This window comes from Theobroma umbraticum, unplaced genomic scaffold (assembly GCF_002168275.2).
Source record: "Theobroma umbraticum cultivar Fairchild unplaced genomic scaffold, ASM216827v3 scaffold_106.0, whole genome shotgun sequence".
In the NCBI taxonomy this organism is placed as follows: Eukaryota; Viridiplantae; Streptophyta; class Magnoliopsida; order Malvales; family Malvaceae; genus Theobroma; species Theobroma umbraticum.
In genome coordinates this window covers 1,656,319-1,674,806 of record NW_018397276.1, presented here as the reverse complement: position 1 = coordinate 1,674,806, position 18,488 = coordinate 1,656,319, and the positions used below count along the sequence as shown (strand labels likewise).

Here is an 18,488-nt window from a genome sequence, read left to right as displayed (position 1 = left end):
TTAAGCCGCAGACTGCGCAAATATTCATGAATTGATCATAAAATTCCAAATGGACGGCCGCAGCATGGAGCGTGACATCCTTTGCCAGAAAAGGCGGAATCTTCATAGGGAAAAAGGAGATATCCCATTTGGAAACGCCAAGAAAAACAATAAAGAAAATGGAGTCAATCGTGGTCGGTGAGACAGTATTCGTGGCCTGGGGTTATGGTAAGGAATTATTTACAAGAACTATGGAATGTATTATAAAATCCAGAAAAAGATTAAAAATCTATGACGTGGCCGAAGAATGCCCTGTCGGAAAAAAAAATAAAAAATAAAGTGTTTTTATTTCTAAAAAATAGTAATTATTGCACAAATTGAAATAACTTAAAATGATAGAAGTGGTTAATTCGTATAATTAAAACTCTTTCTTATCTATTGGATAAACCCTATTACTTTTACTTCGTAGAAGTGGTTAATTTAAAGTGACTATTGAATGGATAGTTTTTGTATTTCTTTCCTGAGCTCATGATAGACGCCTTCCACAAAAAATCAAAAACCATATGAGCCATGTTTTTTTTATAAATAAAACACACACACATACCTATGTTAGTCTCATCAATTTGTGAAGATACAAGGGAAAGAGATTGACTCTTTGTTTCTGTCTCTCTTGATGATTCATGGCTGCAAGGGAGGAAATTGAACCGAGAGTTCCCCAGAAGGCTGAGGCAGTTTATTTGCCTGGTAAATCTTTACTGTTTTGTTAAAACTAACTTTTTGCTTTGGTTTGATTCTTTTCTTTTTTGATGAATTTCACTTTGCCTTTTGCATCCAACTCTGTTGTATATAACAAAACTATTGAATGATAGGGAGAAAGACGATAAGGAGGAAGTGAAATGGTTGGGAACAGTACGAGCAGAACTGACAGCGAAAATGAACCTCTGGAATTTAGGGTAAAATCTTGGAGACCTTAAACTGTGAATATGGCTTACCAGAAAGAGGAACAAAGGCAAACTCAGCATCCCAGTGATATGGGTCATATTCAGTTTAAGGTCTCCAAGAGTTGCATTTGTGTTCCATGTGGTTCATTTCTGCTGTCAGCTTTGCTTGCACTGCTCCCTTTGTCATTTCACTTCTTCCTTATCCTTTTTCTTCTTATCATTAAATGGCTTTGTGTCAATGTTATCTCTAAGGATTTGCCAGATGCAACTGCCTCAACCCTTCTTTCTTCGATTGATGGTTCAATCTTGGATCTCTCGGTTCACTTTCCTTTCATGCATACATGAAAAAATTTCTCTCATCCCCTGCAAACATGAAGAGCGAAGAAGATCAATCAAAGCATCAGAAAATTAATGGTTCTGTTTTTCTTTTAGTTATAAACTTTTGATGTTTTAAACTTTCTTCTTATTATAAAAACTAGGAAAAGGAACTCATCACCGTTAGAAAATCTTTTACTTTCTGAATGTCTGGGATTGGGGAGGGGGATGGGAAAGCAGAGCAAATCCTTTGGTTGTACGGTCATCATTTTCTTTGATTCATAAATTAGCTTTTCATGGGTTATTTTCTTTTAAAGTAAAAAAGAAAGAATAATTAAAACGAGCGAGAGATCAAAAAGAAAGTGTCCAAAACTTGTAGAAGAGTTCCCCTTTTTCCTTCTTTTTAATGAGAATATAGGAGAGAAGCGACTCATTCACTTTTCCATTTGTTAAACCATGTGCGGTCTAATGGGATGATTGGACCACAGGCACATCCAATTTTTCCTGATGTCCTCTCGAGCGGGCATGTTGATTTACTTGCGGGAACGAAAGAAAATCGCACGATTCCACCTGTTCAAAGGACGATTAGTGAGGCTCGCGGGGTTGCCTCAACTCAAGTCAAACCTTGAATAACATTTTTTTAAGTTTGGATCAATGAGATTTATTTTTTTATTAAATAATTATTGTTTATTTAATTATAATTTTAAACTATATCCAATATGTTAAAATATTAATATAAAAATATTTTTAATATTAAATAATAAATAATTTTTAAATAAAAAGATTAGATGAAGATGAACTTGGACATAACTTTAAGAGAGTCAGTTGAGTTCGAGTCAACTCAACCTTATTAGAGCAATCACTCCACTTACTCAAAAGATCAACACATCTCAAGAAATCAACGTATCCTCTAATAAAATGAACATCCATCAAGAAGATATTTCAACTTCTCAAAAGGTCAATATATCTTTTGATATGAACACACAATAAGATGATTTTTCAATCAACTCACACTCAAAAACAATACTGGAATTTTTTTTCATTTTAAAATTAAAAATCACATTATCTTTAATGGTCTTAACTTTTAGTTTTCATGATAAGTGATATAGTTTTAATGGGATTGTAATAACTACTCATTATTTGAATGAGATTATGATAATTACCCATTATCTTATGAATTCTTTAATTTTGATATAGTAGTATCTCTTTGATGGGAGGGATTCAACTTATAAGATAAACGTATGGGTCCCTAACTCAAGGCAATTCTTAGAAAACAAATACCAAATTACCATCACCGAAAAAATTACCATTTGGGTTGGAAGAACTCATTAGAAATAGACTGAATAACTCTAAAGGTGAGCTTGTGAAGGAAGAAGCTTGACATTTCCTATAGCTGGAGCTTAGTGTCGTGATCCTTATAGAATTATTGATTTGGTTGGGTTATTTGCAACGAAAAAAGACGCACTGTTATCAAATAATAGTTGATATTTGCTCATATTTATTTATTTTTGCTTCTACTATTATTCATTATTATGTATATGTACATACATGTGCATGTGAATATATTTAACAGTAAAAAAAAAGTGTTAGATTTAGTCAAACACACCTATATTAGAAAAGTCTTATCCTCGCCTCAATCATATATAAGATAACTCCATAATGTTTTATTTTTGATATGATAACTTGATAACATTTTATCTTTGTAACAATATATCCAATCCTATACTTGTACTATAAATACATTGAAACTGAATGCAAATAAGCATGCCTTTTTTTCATCTTCAATATTACTTTTCCTCATCTCTTTACACATGGTATCAGACCCTCAAGCTCTATTAAGCCTAGCTAAACAACCCATAGCCTCACCAAACTCCAATAGCACAACCTCTTCTCCTATAGTTTCTTCAAATCCCACCCTTCTTACTCAAACCAACAAATACCATTAATTACCATTAATGCAATAACTCATTTTCCTATTAAGCTCATTTCGTTTAATTTTCCTTCATGGAGAGCCAATTTAAATCCTTTCTTATTGGCTTCAAATTCTTTGGATATGTGGATTGAACTTTCCCTTGTCCTCCTACCATGGTAACTCAAGAAGGCACTAATCCTCTTACAGTGGTGTCCAATTCTACCTTTGACCATCAAACAAGATAAGATCAACTTCTTCTTCATGCCATAATCTCCTCTATTACAAAAAATGTTATATTTTTTTATGGCTTAATTGAAACCTTTTTGATGCTTGGAATAAGATCACCAATCTTATGCAAATAAATCAAGGTCCAAGATGATGAACTTGAGAGAAAAACTCCCTAAGCCTAAAAGAACAAGCTTAGTACCTGAGTATTTTCAAAATCTTAGAAGTGTTGTAGATGAATTAGCTATGGTAAATTCCCCAGTGAGTGAAAAAAAGCTAGTTATCCATGACTTGAATGGCATTAGTATTGACTTCAAGGAGATTATTGTTGGTGTAAGGGCTCGAGAGTCCTACATTTCATTTGAAGAGTTGTTAGACAAACTTTCAGATTATGAAGAACTACTAAAGATACAAGACACTTTTGTCGGTTTAATACATGTAAATGCATGTGGCTATACAAGTAATATAAAGGTAAGTCAAGTATTGTTTCCCACAGAGATTTGTGCCTATTCTTACTAAGTACTAAATTTATAACAAAATCTATCTTATCCAAGCACTCAATTTTGAAGGGTTGATTAAACTAAAAAATGCTCTTCAAAAGTAAGTAAATAAAGAATAATAAAATTTCACCAAGTGAGATATTAATTCAAAAGCCTAGGATTATGGTAGCTTCATCTGAATTTAATCATTTTCCTTAACTTAGATTAATGGGATACATGGCTAACCTAGAATCTATATTATGTACAAGTCTTTGTCGAGATCTTAAACACATACCTTTCAAAACTAATTCCATGTCTATGCATACTAATTAGAAAAAGGTTCATTACATTCGTGTACTAATTTAGCTGTTTAAGGTATTTAGGTATATGTCTATCCTATATATGAAACTATCACCTAACTCCAAAGTGAAGTGAACAAAGGCTATTGGAAACAAAGGTTTATTCTAAACTCCCTCTATCGAGCTCAGTTTAGAGACCCAATACATTTCAACTGGTGATCAAGCGATGAAAAGCAATAAGTATAGAATTAAATAAACCATGCATCATCCATTAATACTAAGCAAAGAGAAATCATATCTTCAAACTACATAAGGAAATAACCCATAATCTTAGAAAACAAATGTAGTTCACCATTGTTTTTTCAATAGACATAATTATTTCAAAAGAAAAGAACAAGAAAGAATTTAAGAGTAATAGATTATCAAAGCCTCTTTCAATTCTCGATCGTCGGTTGCCTTTAATTTCTTCTTGTTTCCCTTGTCAAACAACCTTTTTCTTTTCTCAAAAAATGCTATTCATTCACTCTCCAAGGCCTGCATTTAGTTGTTGAACGTCACATATTTATAGTCACCAAAAAGCCCTAAACATTCAATTCCTGAATAGTTGAATCTTATTGAAACATGTCCGAGTGCCGTAGCCTTGCATCTTAGGTGCTGCGGCACTCCACACTTGAATATTTTTTTCAATGTTTTCCAATTGGCACTGTAGCACTCCTCCATAGGCACCATACCATAGACTCTTAAGAATTAGTATGGGAGCAGTGCTACTTCCCTTGGGAGCTACTCCCTTTAGTCTTGCAAGGTCGCAGCGTTGCTTTTTGTACTATCTTGGTGCCGACTACTGCAGTACCTCATATTTCAACATGATTTTTGCCTATCTCGATGTTGATCTAGGTGAAATGTACAGAAAAGTTGTAGGTCTATCTCTTAGCTTTGATATGGTCTAGGAATCATGTTGATTCAATCTCTGTAGCTTGAGTGATGTCTAAATTACCACAACATGTTCAGTGAAAATCTACATTTACCTTGCATCGCCTAGTTCATCAGAATTTAACCTTATGCATTTAAAAACCTACAAACGTGAGGACTAAATCAGCATTGGCTTAAAATATGACTTCCAACATGAAAATAAACTAGAATTACTTGAATTAAACTAAGCTAACATGATTTAAACTAATTGACTAAAAACATAAAACCTGTTTAAAGACTACTTAAACCACAAGGACTTATCTACATTAAGATCTCAAAATGTGACTGAATAACTCTATATAATATAGTTATCACACCCCTAAACTTAACATTTTGTTAGTCCTCGAGCAAAATTAAAAATAAAACTAAAAGACATTGTTGAAAACATCAAGCAAGGAGATTGCACAAATTCTTTAATCACCTTTAATTTCCACTTAAATTTTCTTGTTTTCCCAACTCACAGCAAAGCATCAATATTGTGTCAATTTACATTTCATTCCAATGCAAGCTTTTGTTGAATGAATTTTTCATGTATATGTGAAATCTCTTCCAAAGAGTATCATGTACTTTGAATAAGGTTAAGCTCATACAGATTTCAAAATAGCTCAGAATTTCATAAGTTGCATTTCACCTATCTCTCTACTAATGTATGCTAACACTTAATTATGGATCGTTAGAACTTTACTCAGCTTGTAATATAAGGCTTTGGTAAGGGCAGGATATAGGATATAATTAGGCTCAAATCACCTTAAGCATATTATTATTCTAGGACCTATATAGCCTTGCTTCTCTTCACCAAGTCTTCCTTTTTCTTTCCATTCACATTTCATTCATTGAGCATTTATTGTTTTTCGTTTTTTGAAATTTTATTCTCAAATCAACACCCTCAAACTTGTTTCTTTCAATGATAGTGGGATGAATGCTTTACATTGAATTTTGAATTTTTCTCCACTTCATCTTTGCTAAAACAATGTACATGCTTAGGAGTGAGGGTTGTAGAATTGGAAAATTATTTACAAGCTAGGCTACTTATATGGGTGACAAAGCAAAAGGATAAAAATTTTTAGCTCAAAAGGGGTATGCTAGGGATAAAATTTAATTGGGTTGGCTTGAAAGGCTCAATCGATCTAATGATGGCCTAAGTCATTTCCTTAACTAAGTGTAGCCTATAATTTTGCCTTAAGACGAATCAAACAAATTCTAAAATTCCAAATATAGTCTAAAAATTTGCATTCACATAATCATTCTTTAAATGTACATAATGATGCAATATAAGAGATAAGCTGCTTAATTGTGGAATTTTCATCCTACAATAATGCTACACATTAGAATTTAGCATACTACTTCAACTACATTTATGGTTTACTAACAATGACAAGAATGACAAGACAACTAGGCTTCATCATTGGTCAAGTAAATCAATTCATGGTGCATTGACTCTAACTTCAGTTCTTCAAAACATGTTGAAAATTTAACTAAGATTGAAATTTAAAGGTAAAATGCAAAAAAAAAAAAAGAATTAACAATGTTTAAAAACTTAAACTCCCCCTAAACTCAAGATTAACAATGTCCTCAATATTATAAAAGAAAAGACAAAAAATAAAGCATACTCCCCTGGATAGCAGAGATCTTGTAACTTTCCTCTTCATCCTCATCATTGTAGCAAAAGTTGTTGGGAAAGTGAGGCAACCGACAAGAAACAGATGAAAAACATATTAATAGAGAAAATAGAAATAATAGCAAAAAAAATAACAATTAAATTTAAGGAAAAAGATTAAGAGTTTAGAAACTTGGATTGCCTCCTAAAAAACGCTTCTTTATAGTCACTAACATGGCTAATTCATCCTTTCTTTCACTTTTTCACCCAAAATGTAAGGTTTAAAGTTTTGCCCATTGATCATGCTGCTTTAGTATCCTCATTAAAAATCTCCATTATATCACATGGATAGGCATTAATCACTATGAAAGGACCCAACTATTTTGATTTCTATTTCCATGGAAAAAGATTGAGGAGTGACTTAAGAAAGGAAGGTAGTAGAATATGCTTCTCATGCCACTAGTTGGTTGTAACATGTGGAGGTAATAGTTCAGACTCCAAAGTCAGCATTTGCTTCAATAGAGGTAGTGGAGTAGGCTTTCTTTTTTTCACATCAACTGCTTCCATTCTACAATAAGTATTTGCAGAGGAAGGATATTTGGTTGAATTAAGTAGATTAGGCACACTTTCCTCCCTTAGCTTAACTTTATCAACTTGAGCTTGCATTTTAGCTTTTTCAACCATTATTTTTGATTGAGGAAAGGGTAATGGTAGTGGGTTTTCCTTTGCCTCCTTCTCTTGAGTTTTTTTATCAAGCTTCTCAACCACTATTACTTTCTCATGATGCTTCACTTGAGTTTTAGCTTCTTTGCTACAAGCAAATTGTTGAGCTAAATTGAATTTTTGATGTTTATGTTTAAGAGTTTAAAGGCATGCTTATGTCCATAGAGCAATGAATATGATGTATGAGCATTGAAGGCTCAAAATAATGTTGTGCATATGTTTGGCACATGAATGGTATAATGCATTGTTTGGCACTCAGATGATTATGATGCTTAAGCAAAATTATGCTAAGCTTTGATTGGTATACTATGTGACATAGAGCAAATTGAATAACATGTATCTATACATGGCCTTATGTATGATACATTTAGGGGGAATTCATTAAGAATGTATTGATACATTCCCAAATGTATCGATACATCCTTGTGTAATTGCAAAAATAAAAAGGAATTCTGGCATTCCGCCCATTTTAATAGAAAACCCATTTTTCTCTCTTTCTCTCTCCACCCTATACAAAACCTTAAACCCATAAATGCCATTTGGAGCTTATTTAAGCTAGATCCAAGCTTGGAAAATAGACTCAGAGGTACGATTACATGTTTTTTTTATTGATTTTTAATTTAATCAATTAATAACCTTTGATCTAAATATTTTCAGATTTGGTCAAACTCTTTCCCTTTGAGTTTATTAGAGATTTGGGGCCTAGATTTACGTAACCCAGCTTCTAAGGTAAGGATTTAGCTTATTTGTTAGAAGAATGAGCATGTATATTGTATTTGGGTATTTTTGAAAAGCTAAGATGTTTTCGAAAGCTAGGAAATAAACATTTTTGCAATGTTTGGATTTGTTCAAATGGAGAATAAAGGCTATTAATACTTTTGTCAGTTGGAGGATGGTTAGAGGCTAAAAGTTAAGCTTGATTGTGGGTGTGCCTCCGATTGTCGAGGTGAGTGGGATTTAATTAAATGCATATGATGCATCTCGCATAATGTTTGCACTGCAATGGTACTTAAATGTTGTGTGGATGCTGTCAGTTAAAATTCTACCACGCAAGTATACATATCGAATAGATAGTATGTTAGCAAGTAGAGTATCGATCCCGCAGGGAATTGATCTAAAAGTTTACTAAGTAGCTAAAATATTGCAAATTAATCTTATCCAAACAATATCAAAATAAATATCAAATCAAACTAAGTTATAGCAGAATTAAATTAAGAAAAACAAAATAATAATACTCAAATAAATATCAAATCAAAAAGCCTAGGATTACAATATCCCTCACACTTCATCTAAATCTTACCTCTCTTCCTTAACTTATCTCAATGGTTTGAATTGCTAACCTAGAGTCCTAAATTATTTATAAGGGTCTCCCAACTCATCTTATAAATTATCTATTTAACCAAAACACTATATCCCTATGTGAATTGAAATTAAAACAACTCATTAAGTTCAGGCTCTAATTTGGCTACATATGGCCTATAGGTATATCCCTATCCTATACGCAAATCAATTAATATGATCATATGCTATCCCAATTTTAGTCTACACTAAACTCCCTTTCCCAAGTTTGTTTAGGTTTCTAGATCAATTTAATTGTGGGCATGCAATTAAAAGCATTAAGAACAAATTGAAATAAACAATTCAATCCCATTGAAAATAAGCAGAAAGTGATTAAAATCTAGATTACATGTGAGTTCAATTGCAATCCTAGAAAAATAAATTAGTTCATAATATCTAATAAAGACAATATCCAAAGAAATTTAGCCATGAATCCAAGTCAAAGAAAATAAGAAAAAAACACAAAGGTAAGAGAGAAAACTAATAGTTAGAGATGTATGATCTTGATTCTCTCTCCAATTCTCTGTTTCCTTGCTTTTTTCTTGGCTCCAAATCTCCAGAATAGTTTTCTGCTGCTCCTTTGCTGCCTCTCTTGCTGCCTCTCTTCTTGCCTCAGAAATCTCTGAAAAAGTCTCCTTAAATAGGCTCCAAATAACCTAATTTTGCGAAATTCCGTTAATGTCCTTTATTTTTTTTAGGGAAGTCGCGCAGCGCTGCGGCGCTACTTCTCCAGCGCTGCAGCGCTGAGCTCTCTGGAATTTTGTATGTGTGCTTCCTTTCATCAACGCTGCAGCTTTGTTCTCCAGCACTGTGGCAGTCTACAACTTCAAAACTGAGTTTCACCCTGATATGTTAAGAACTGGGCAAAGTAGTAAACATAAAAGTTTTATCCTGTCTCTTAACTTTCCAATGGATTAAAAATCACATCAATTGGACTTCTGGATTGAAAGATTTACTCCAAATACTGCATCATGTTCAGTCTTTACATCCTGCTGCAGTGGTCCGAATTGACAAATGTTTTAACCATGATCCAATCATAACTGAGCCAATTGGTGAACATAAAAATTGTTTCCCTTCTTCTTATAATTTGATTGGTCAAAGAATCACCTCATTTGGAGTTTTTTAGAAAGAGATATGGTCAAAATATTGAAACATATACGAATGAAGCTATCACCATACTTGCACTGATTTTCATCAAATGAGTCTTTTTCATCAATTTCCTACAAAAGCCATAGGAGAAATAGCAATAACTACTCTTAAAGTAATTTAAAATAAAATAACCTAAAATTTAACTAAATAACTTAAATTAATCACTTAACAAATAATCAAACTTAAACTAAAAAAACACCTATAATGCTAAAATTCGAACATAAAATCTCAAAGATCTAGCTACTTAAGCTCCCAAAATGAGTCAAAATAACTCTATATAATAGAGTTATCAGATGCCTCAATGAGAATGCCTAGGCTAGAGAACTAATATGTATATATGTGTGTGTGTGTGTGTATGTTTGCCTAGAAGTATGTGCCTAGGCTAGAGAACAAATATGATTGTGTGCCTAGCTGAGGATGCTTAGACTAATTAGTTATTTGATATACGAAATTTGGGTTTGTGTAATTTATGGTGAGCCACAAGGTGGCTTTAAGTTTGAACCCATGGTATGTTGGACTTAGAGCAAGAGGCCTACACATGGTGCAATATGAATCATGGATTAGGGACTATGGTAGAATTATGATGAATGGGTTTCCAAGTAGGTAAATGGCTAAATATGTATTTGGGTTAATGGTAGAGCGATTGAGTAATCTTAAATATGTGAGGTTGAAGGACCATGATTGCTGGTCCCGTAGGAGTGTTCGAGGGGGTGAATAGCACTAAAAATTTTATTTAGCTCTTTAGAGCTTATAGAGCTCTTAATCAACTAGATGAAGGGAAAGACTATAACTTGTTAAAATTACAAGACACCAAGTAAGGAAGGGTAAAACGAAGAGGCAAAAGTAAGAATGTTTATAGTGGTTCAGTCCTTTTGACCTACATCCACTACCTTGATCTCCCAATCAAGGATTTTCAACCCACTTTCACTAAACTAGTGGAATTAACAGTTTCAAGGTAAGTTTCTAACCTAAGCTCTAATCCTTTACAACAAGCTTTAGAATGCTTTTCACACTCTAATTTTTTAAGAAGAAAAGAAAAAGAAGTACAACTATGCACCTTTACAAGTCTGGATAGATTACAATCAAGCTCAAATAATTTTTTTGGTTTTGGAATGAAGAACAAGTGTTTTTCATGAAGAATATTTGGCTTTTTGCTCAAAGTAGCTCTTTTTTCTTCAAATCTTTTCTCTTTGACCGTTAGAGCTTCCTTTTATACTTGAGGAGCTCGATTTTTCTGTTAAAGACAGTTTCTAGCCATTCTTTTGTCCTCTAGTGTTTAAATTCAAAAAGAAAGATACACTTCAGGTAACTAGTTACAGGCAGCTCTAACCGATTATAACTTCTCTATCTTGCATTGTCCTACTACCATGTTCTCTGCTCTAACAAATTACAAAAGGCTCTAACTTATTAAGAGTTCTCTGTCTTCAAAATTCTCTTCTTCAGTGGACTTCTTCTAACTGGTTATGGTAAGCTTTCATTGATTACAAACTTTTTATTTTCACTTATCTACACAACAATCTTCCTCTAATTGGTTAGCTCTTCCATTAACTCATTAAGGCTTTACTTCCTTCAGCCATAATTGATTAAGATCAGCTTTAATCGACTAGAAAATCTTCAAATTTTGAGCTTTTCCATATTGGCTGCCTTCAACGGTTAACAATTTTTCAAACCTATTTTGGCGCTTGAAGATACTAGGACCTTATGCTTTAATTGATTAACTAGACTTATTAATCGCTTAGCATTTCTCTATTTTGCTTCAACATATCACACAGCCATGTCTTAACTGATTTAGGTCCCTTGATAATCAGTTACTAGGGTTCTATTTTTGTTCATTATTTGCTCTTTCCTTCTTAACTGATTAACTCTTCATTAAACTTAGCAAGCTCCTTGACTTGCTTTTAATTAACAGCTTTGTTAGGGTATAAAATTAAATCTTGCACACTTAAATAGTGAAGTTAAACATTAATGACTAAGGAATGATTTGTTGTTATCAAAAACATATGGAGTCAACAATAATTACTTATGGACATGATATAAGTATAAATGCCTACGTATTCATGGTTGATTTGAGGATATGCATAAGGCTGTTAAGTCATGATTGATTGGATTGAATATGATGAATACCCATGTGGGGTTAAATGCATGAGGGCCGATAAATTGATTATGTTTTGTTTAATGATGCCTTAGAGATTTGAAGGCACTTAGAACAATACTGAGCTTAAAGATGACTAAAGCTCATTGAATTTGAATATGATTTGATATGGACATATGGAATGTCATAGGAATGATTGTTTGATTTGTGTATACGAGTCTATCCGAGGGATGAATTTCAAATGTTGATCTGATTTGTGGTTGTGTGGAGTCTCACGCCTTATAACTTTTGTGTGCTTGCAGAGATGGTGGTAAGTAGGGACGGTAGTATTAGTCCCGTTTATAATTCTCACCTGTAATGCTTTGATGCCACCTGTCTAAGAGTACTTTGAGTGATGCCAACATTGAGAGATTACGTCAGTTAATGATATGATTCTCTGCCTGTTGCTTCAGCATTTGGTGTGATTTGATCCTCTGTCCATTGCTTTGGCATGTGCGTGATTTGACTCTCCTCTAGTTGGCACGGAGCATGATTTGACTATGTCTAAGGCAAGATGACTCATTTGATTTGGTTTGACTATGATGACATGCATCAAGTATGGCATGATATGATTTGAAATAGGAATATGTGGTGGCTAATTGTGAATGATATTTGATGTAAAGCTTAGAGAAAAGCAAAATATATGTAAATGAAATTTAAAGTTGTGCTCGGCAACTAGGGTGTGTCTATGAATTCTAGTTTGATGATAATGGCTTTGAATGTAAGCCTTGAATTGATATGATTTGATGTGAGGACATAGAATGTGGAAATTGTGGATATGACACGCCGTTGGGATGTGATCTAGTAGAACTTAATAGGATGAGTTGTGCATGTAGGATATTAGGATAATCCTCATACCATTGCAATTGGAGATGTTTGAATATGAAAGTCTTATGGCTATATAGTCCTAAATATATTTTATATGTAAAATATTATGCTATGATGACATCCCTTCATTGAGTATTAGATGACTGACTCCTCTATTGTACCATATGTAGATAAAAGAAGTTATGGGGTTACGTGGCAAGTGTCGTTAATTGGACGGACACGTAATTGGCATCCGATAGGTCCCCCTCCCAACATCTCACTCCATTGAGTCTGTGTGGGCCTTGTGCCTCCAATTTTTATTAGTTTGTAAAATATGTCAAGCACGATGTGCCATTTGAACTTGTGTAAGGGTTGCTATGCATAAGCCCGATTTGATGGCCAATGTATGGCCTTTAAATATTTGTATAGATTATGAGCCAAGGATGATGTAATATATTTGAATTTTATTATACATATTTGACTAATAGTTCCCTTGGCTATGTGTTATGTGATTTGGACTTGAGGCTTATTAAGGTCTCATGGGCTTTCCTTGCCTAACTCATGTGCTAGTCACGAACCCTTGGGTTTAGGTCATGACACCTTTTATCCAATGATTAGGTTCAATTTCACCAGGCAAGGTTCTTTAAGACATATTATTGATAGAATTCACAAGTTGACCCACTTGAGTCTTAAGGTTCTTAATGAAACTGTTTGATTATGAATGAAAGTATTAGTCCTTGCCATGAATTGAATGAACATCTCTTCCCTAGATGGCTTTTTCTCATCTTGGGAGCTCTCTCTTGAGATGGAAATCTAATAAACATATTAAGCTTTAGAGCTGATAAAGATCTCTAATTTTTGCTCCAAGAAAAGTTTGGATGATTCCACCATCTAGAATTATAGCTGTTAGCATACAGGTTGTTCTGCTACCAATTGAGATTTCCCATAAATTGAATTGATTCCCCACAATGGTTACTCAAATGTCCTTTTCCAAAAAAACTCACATGTCATAAATGGTCTCTGAACGATTTGAACTCCTAGAGTTTTAAACTTTTTGGACAAAGTAGCCACCTGAGTAGGTAAGCATCCATTATGTGGAGGTATCTAGAAAAGAAAAGAAAAACAAAAACTTGAATTAAGAAAATTTTGTTTAATTTAATATCAGAAAAATAAATAGGAAATGCAAATCCTCTCCAACATCACTAAAAACTTATTGGCGGTTTAATACACGCAAGTGCATGAGGCCATACAAGTAATATAAAGGTAAGTCAAGTATCATTTCCCACAAAGATTTGTACTTATTCTAACTAAGTACTAAATTTATAACAAAATCTATCTTATCCAAGCACTTAGGTTTGAAAGGTTGACTAGACTAAAAATCCTCTTTAAAACTAAATTAATAAAGAAGAATAGAATTCACTAAGAGAGATATATGATTCAAAAGCCTAGGATTATGGTATCTTTATCCGAATTTAATCATTCTCCTTAACTTGGATTAATGGGATACATGGCTAACTTAGAATCTATATTTTGTACAAGTCTTTGTCGAGATCTTTCACAAATACCATTTCAAAACTAATTCAATGTCCATGCAAATTAATTAGAAATGGTTCATTACGTTCATGTTCTAATTTCACTGCCTAAGTTATTTAGGTATATGACTATAATAAATACGAAACTATCACCAAACTTCGAAGTGAATCAAACAAAAGCTATTCAAAACAATGGTTTATTCTAAACTTCTTTTGTCGAGTTCCAACTAGTCATCAAATAGTGAAAAGCAATAAGTACAGATATGAATAAACCATGCATCATCCATTAATAATAAGCAAAGAGAAATCATATCTTCAAACTACATAATGAAATAACTGATAATCTTAGAAAACAAATTTAGTTCATCATTGTTTTTACAATAGACATAATTATTTCAAAAGAAAAGATCATTTATAGAGCAAAAGAACTAGGAAAAAGTGAAGAGTAATAGAAATATCAAAACCTCTTTCGATTCTCAATCTTTGGTTGCCTTTGGTTTCTTCTTGTTTCCCTTGGCGAAGAACCTTTTTCTCTCTCTCTAAAACTACAGCTCATTCACTCTCCAAGCCCTTGGTTCAGTTGTTGAAAAGCACAGATTTATAGCCTCCAAAAAGCCTTAAAAATCAATTCCCGAATAGTTGAATCCTATTGAAACTTGTCGAAGTGCCACAGCCTAGTGTCTTGGGTGCCATGGCACTCCGCACTTGGGAATTAGTATGGGGACAGTGCTACTTCCCTTAGGCATTGCGACCTTGCATCTTGCAAGGTCACAACGCTACTCTTTGTGTTGCCTTAATGCAAACTGCTGCATTACCACATTTTGCAACTCAATTTTCTACTATGTTGAGGTTGATCTGGGTGAAATGGTAAACATGAAAGCTTTGGGTCCACCTCTTAAATTTCCCATGGCCTAAGAATCACGTTGATTGAATCTTTGTAGCTCAAGTTATGTCCAAATTGCCACAACATGTTTAGTGAAAATTTGCACTTAGTCTCCATTGCATATTTCATCATCATTTAACTTTATGCATTTGAAAACCTACAAACATACGGGCTAAATCAGCATTGGCTTAACATAGGACTTTTAACATGAAAATAAATTAGAATTACTAGAATTAAAATAAGTTACATGCTTTAAACTAATTAATTGAAAACATAAAAACTGTCTAAAGACTACTTAAAGCACAAAGACTTAGCTACATTAACATCTCAAAATGTGGCTAAATAACTCTATATAATAGAGTTATCAACACTTCCTCAAAGTGAAACATACATTCTACTCACGTTGTCACTAAGTCAGCTACTACATCCCCTCATTTCAAGTCCGAACACTCACAATGGAAATTTCACCAGGCTCAATTCTGTATGTGTAATACCCCGTACTCAGATGTAGTGGCTAATAGAGCTTATTGGATACCAATTGAAGTTAATTAAAGTATTTAAGAGTGCTGGAAGGTGAAAGGAATAATTCGGAATAAAATATTTCGTACGTGAGAAAATAGAAAGTGAATAATAATATTTTTTTTATTGAGAATGAATTAGCGAGTTAAAGGTGATTGGAAGTGAACTGAGACAAAGTGAGATATTTAGGGGTCCCAAGAAAACAAGTGGAGAATTTTGGATTAAAATATTATTTTATTAATAAAATAATATTAAATATTAATATTTTAACTGTTATCGAAATTAGTCATGAACGAGGATTACATAACTAATCTAAGTGGGGAAGAAGAAGTAAGAAAGGATTTTCCAGAAAAATAATGTTAGTGGGACCCGCGTGTCTTTATTAAATAAAGCTAGAGCGAGTAAGTATATATTTAAATATTATGGTGACAACTTGACAAGGTGTAAATTTTATATTTTGTTTACACACGTGTAAATGAAGGAAGATAGAAGAAAATAATGGGAAAAGGAAGTTACTTTGGGCAATCCCCCCATGAGTAAGTAAAATGAGAGAAAAGAAAACAATGAGAAAGTGAAGTGGTAGATGGGAAGCTATTAGGATAGAATTTGTACCAATAAGTAAAAGAGAAAATTTATGCATGAAACATGAGTGGGGAATGAGTTGGTCCAACGAAAAATGAAGAACTAAAAGAAAATAATAGAGAAAAGAAGTGGCTTTGGGCAATCCGCCCATGCATGAGCAAATGGAAAAGTGAAAGCCATATTCACGGCTTTTGTCTTGAGAGTTCGTCCATAACAAAGAAAAAAAGAGAGAAAGGAAAGAAAAGAAAAGAAGCATACAAGGAGAAGGCCTTGTAGAGCCTTCATTTGAGAGGAAGAGAGAAAAGAGAATAAAAGAAACATGCAAGGAAAGGCTCAGTTTTTAAAAGAAAAATGTGAAGAAAACAAGTGAGTTCATGAGAGATCCGCCCATTGGGAAGGAAAATGGAAGGGAGAAGGCTTTGTGAAGCTTTCACTCTAGAAGAGAGGAAGAGTTGAGAAAGAAGAAGAAAGAAAGAAAGAAAGAAAGAAAGGAATAAAAGAGAAAGAAGAAAAGACAAAGAAAGAAAGGAAGAAAGGAGGAAGAAGAAAAGAGAAAGGAAGGTTAACCCGAGACATGAAAGGTAAAAAGATTATCATTTTTGTTTGGAATGTATTCTTTGTAAATCAATTGTAATGTGAGATTTTGTTTATGATACCAAGGATTTACAAAGATTCAAAGGACCGTAGGTATGCATGTGTGTCAATCTTTGAATGCATGGTGATTTTGGAGCTAGTTAAGCAATGGGTGAGTATTTTAGTCTTGAAATCACAAATAGACAAGAGAAATGAGATGTGTGCTAATTGTTTATGCATGTGGCAGCAATGGTGACCGAGAATGTGAGGAATGGTGGATTATATGTGGAACTCAAGCTAAAATCGAAAGGTAAGCATGCAGTGTAACTACATTATGTTGTGTTGGCTATGATTGGTTGAAAGTATATGGATTGTGTGTTAAATGAATGTGAGTAATGTTGATAAAACTATGAGATTTAGTTAAGGATTATTGGTTGATGTGTTGCCATGCATGTGAATAATTAAGTGTATTGGGTTTGCATGATTGTTGGGAAGTGTGTAAGTAAAGAAAGTGTGCTGTGGTGGCGTGTCAGAGGAGGTAATCGGCGAGTAGAATTAGCTAGATATGCACCCGAATTGATAGTGATGTAGTGTCCCGTTATTGTAAGGTGAGTAAGGGGCACCTATAGTAGAATCTCCATACTATATATTGATTTACATTAATAAATGTTGCTAGTTTTCTTAACTGCAATTGTGGATAGCTTGAGCTAGTAGATACCATAGAAAATTGTGGATGCAAGTTATTTTGGGATATATCTATAGACAAGCTGTATATGTAAAGTATTTTAGATATAAGAAAACAAGCCTTTTTACGATGTTTGCATCAAAATCCGTGTCTTTTCTTTTTGTGTGATATGCATAGCTAAATGCATTTGTTAAATGTTTTAAAATACAAGTTTTGAACACCGATTTTATTTTGATCTTTGTACAAAGTGTTTACACTATGCCATTTAACGTGCAAAGCAATTTAAAGGGTTATTGGACCTTGATTTCTAACAATTTAAAGGAAAAGCCTCAGAAAACTTGATTTGGTTTTAAAAACGATTTTGGCAAACAATGAGCATCAAGCGTAAGCCAAATGTCACATCGGGATAGTGTGACCCTTGTGCACAAGTGAGCTCTAGCTATAGAACCTTTGAGTCACCAATGGGCTATTAGACATGGCTGAGGCTATGGTCCATGATATGCATGGCAAGGGCACGAGTTATTATATGTGGTTAGGGCACAAGTTGTGATACGCGGTTGCTACCGCTTGATTTCTCAAATGTCGGCCAACATCATTGAAACTGACATGGTTGTAGGAATCCAGTGGAGTGAAGCTCCAAGATTGTTATTACTTGGAAGTGGGTCCATGGGTGATTATGATGCTTATCTACTCGAGAGCCTTGAGAGTTTTTCGACGCGTACTCTTTTGCATGGTGGAGAGTTAAGATTTCTTTACAACTCCCCTTGTTTGAATAAAAGCTTTTAGTGCTTACTTGACCATCATGAGTTAGTTTATGTGGCTGTACACTTTGATTTCTTTACATGCCACG

General features: G+C 33.7%; 1 long non-coding RNA gene across 1 annotated transcript; it reads left to right on the top strand.

Moving 5' to 3' along the window:
* Positions 1–248: 248 nt before the first annotated feature.
* LOC110427579 (uncharacterized) lies at positions 249–1,197 on the top strand. The gene is made up of 2 exons (XR_002446286.2): positions 249–723; positions 849–1,197. It is a non-coding gene; the product is annotated as an uncharacterized LOC110427579 (long non-coding RNA).
* The last annotated feature ends 17,291 nt before the right edge of the window (positions 1,198–18,488 follow it).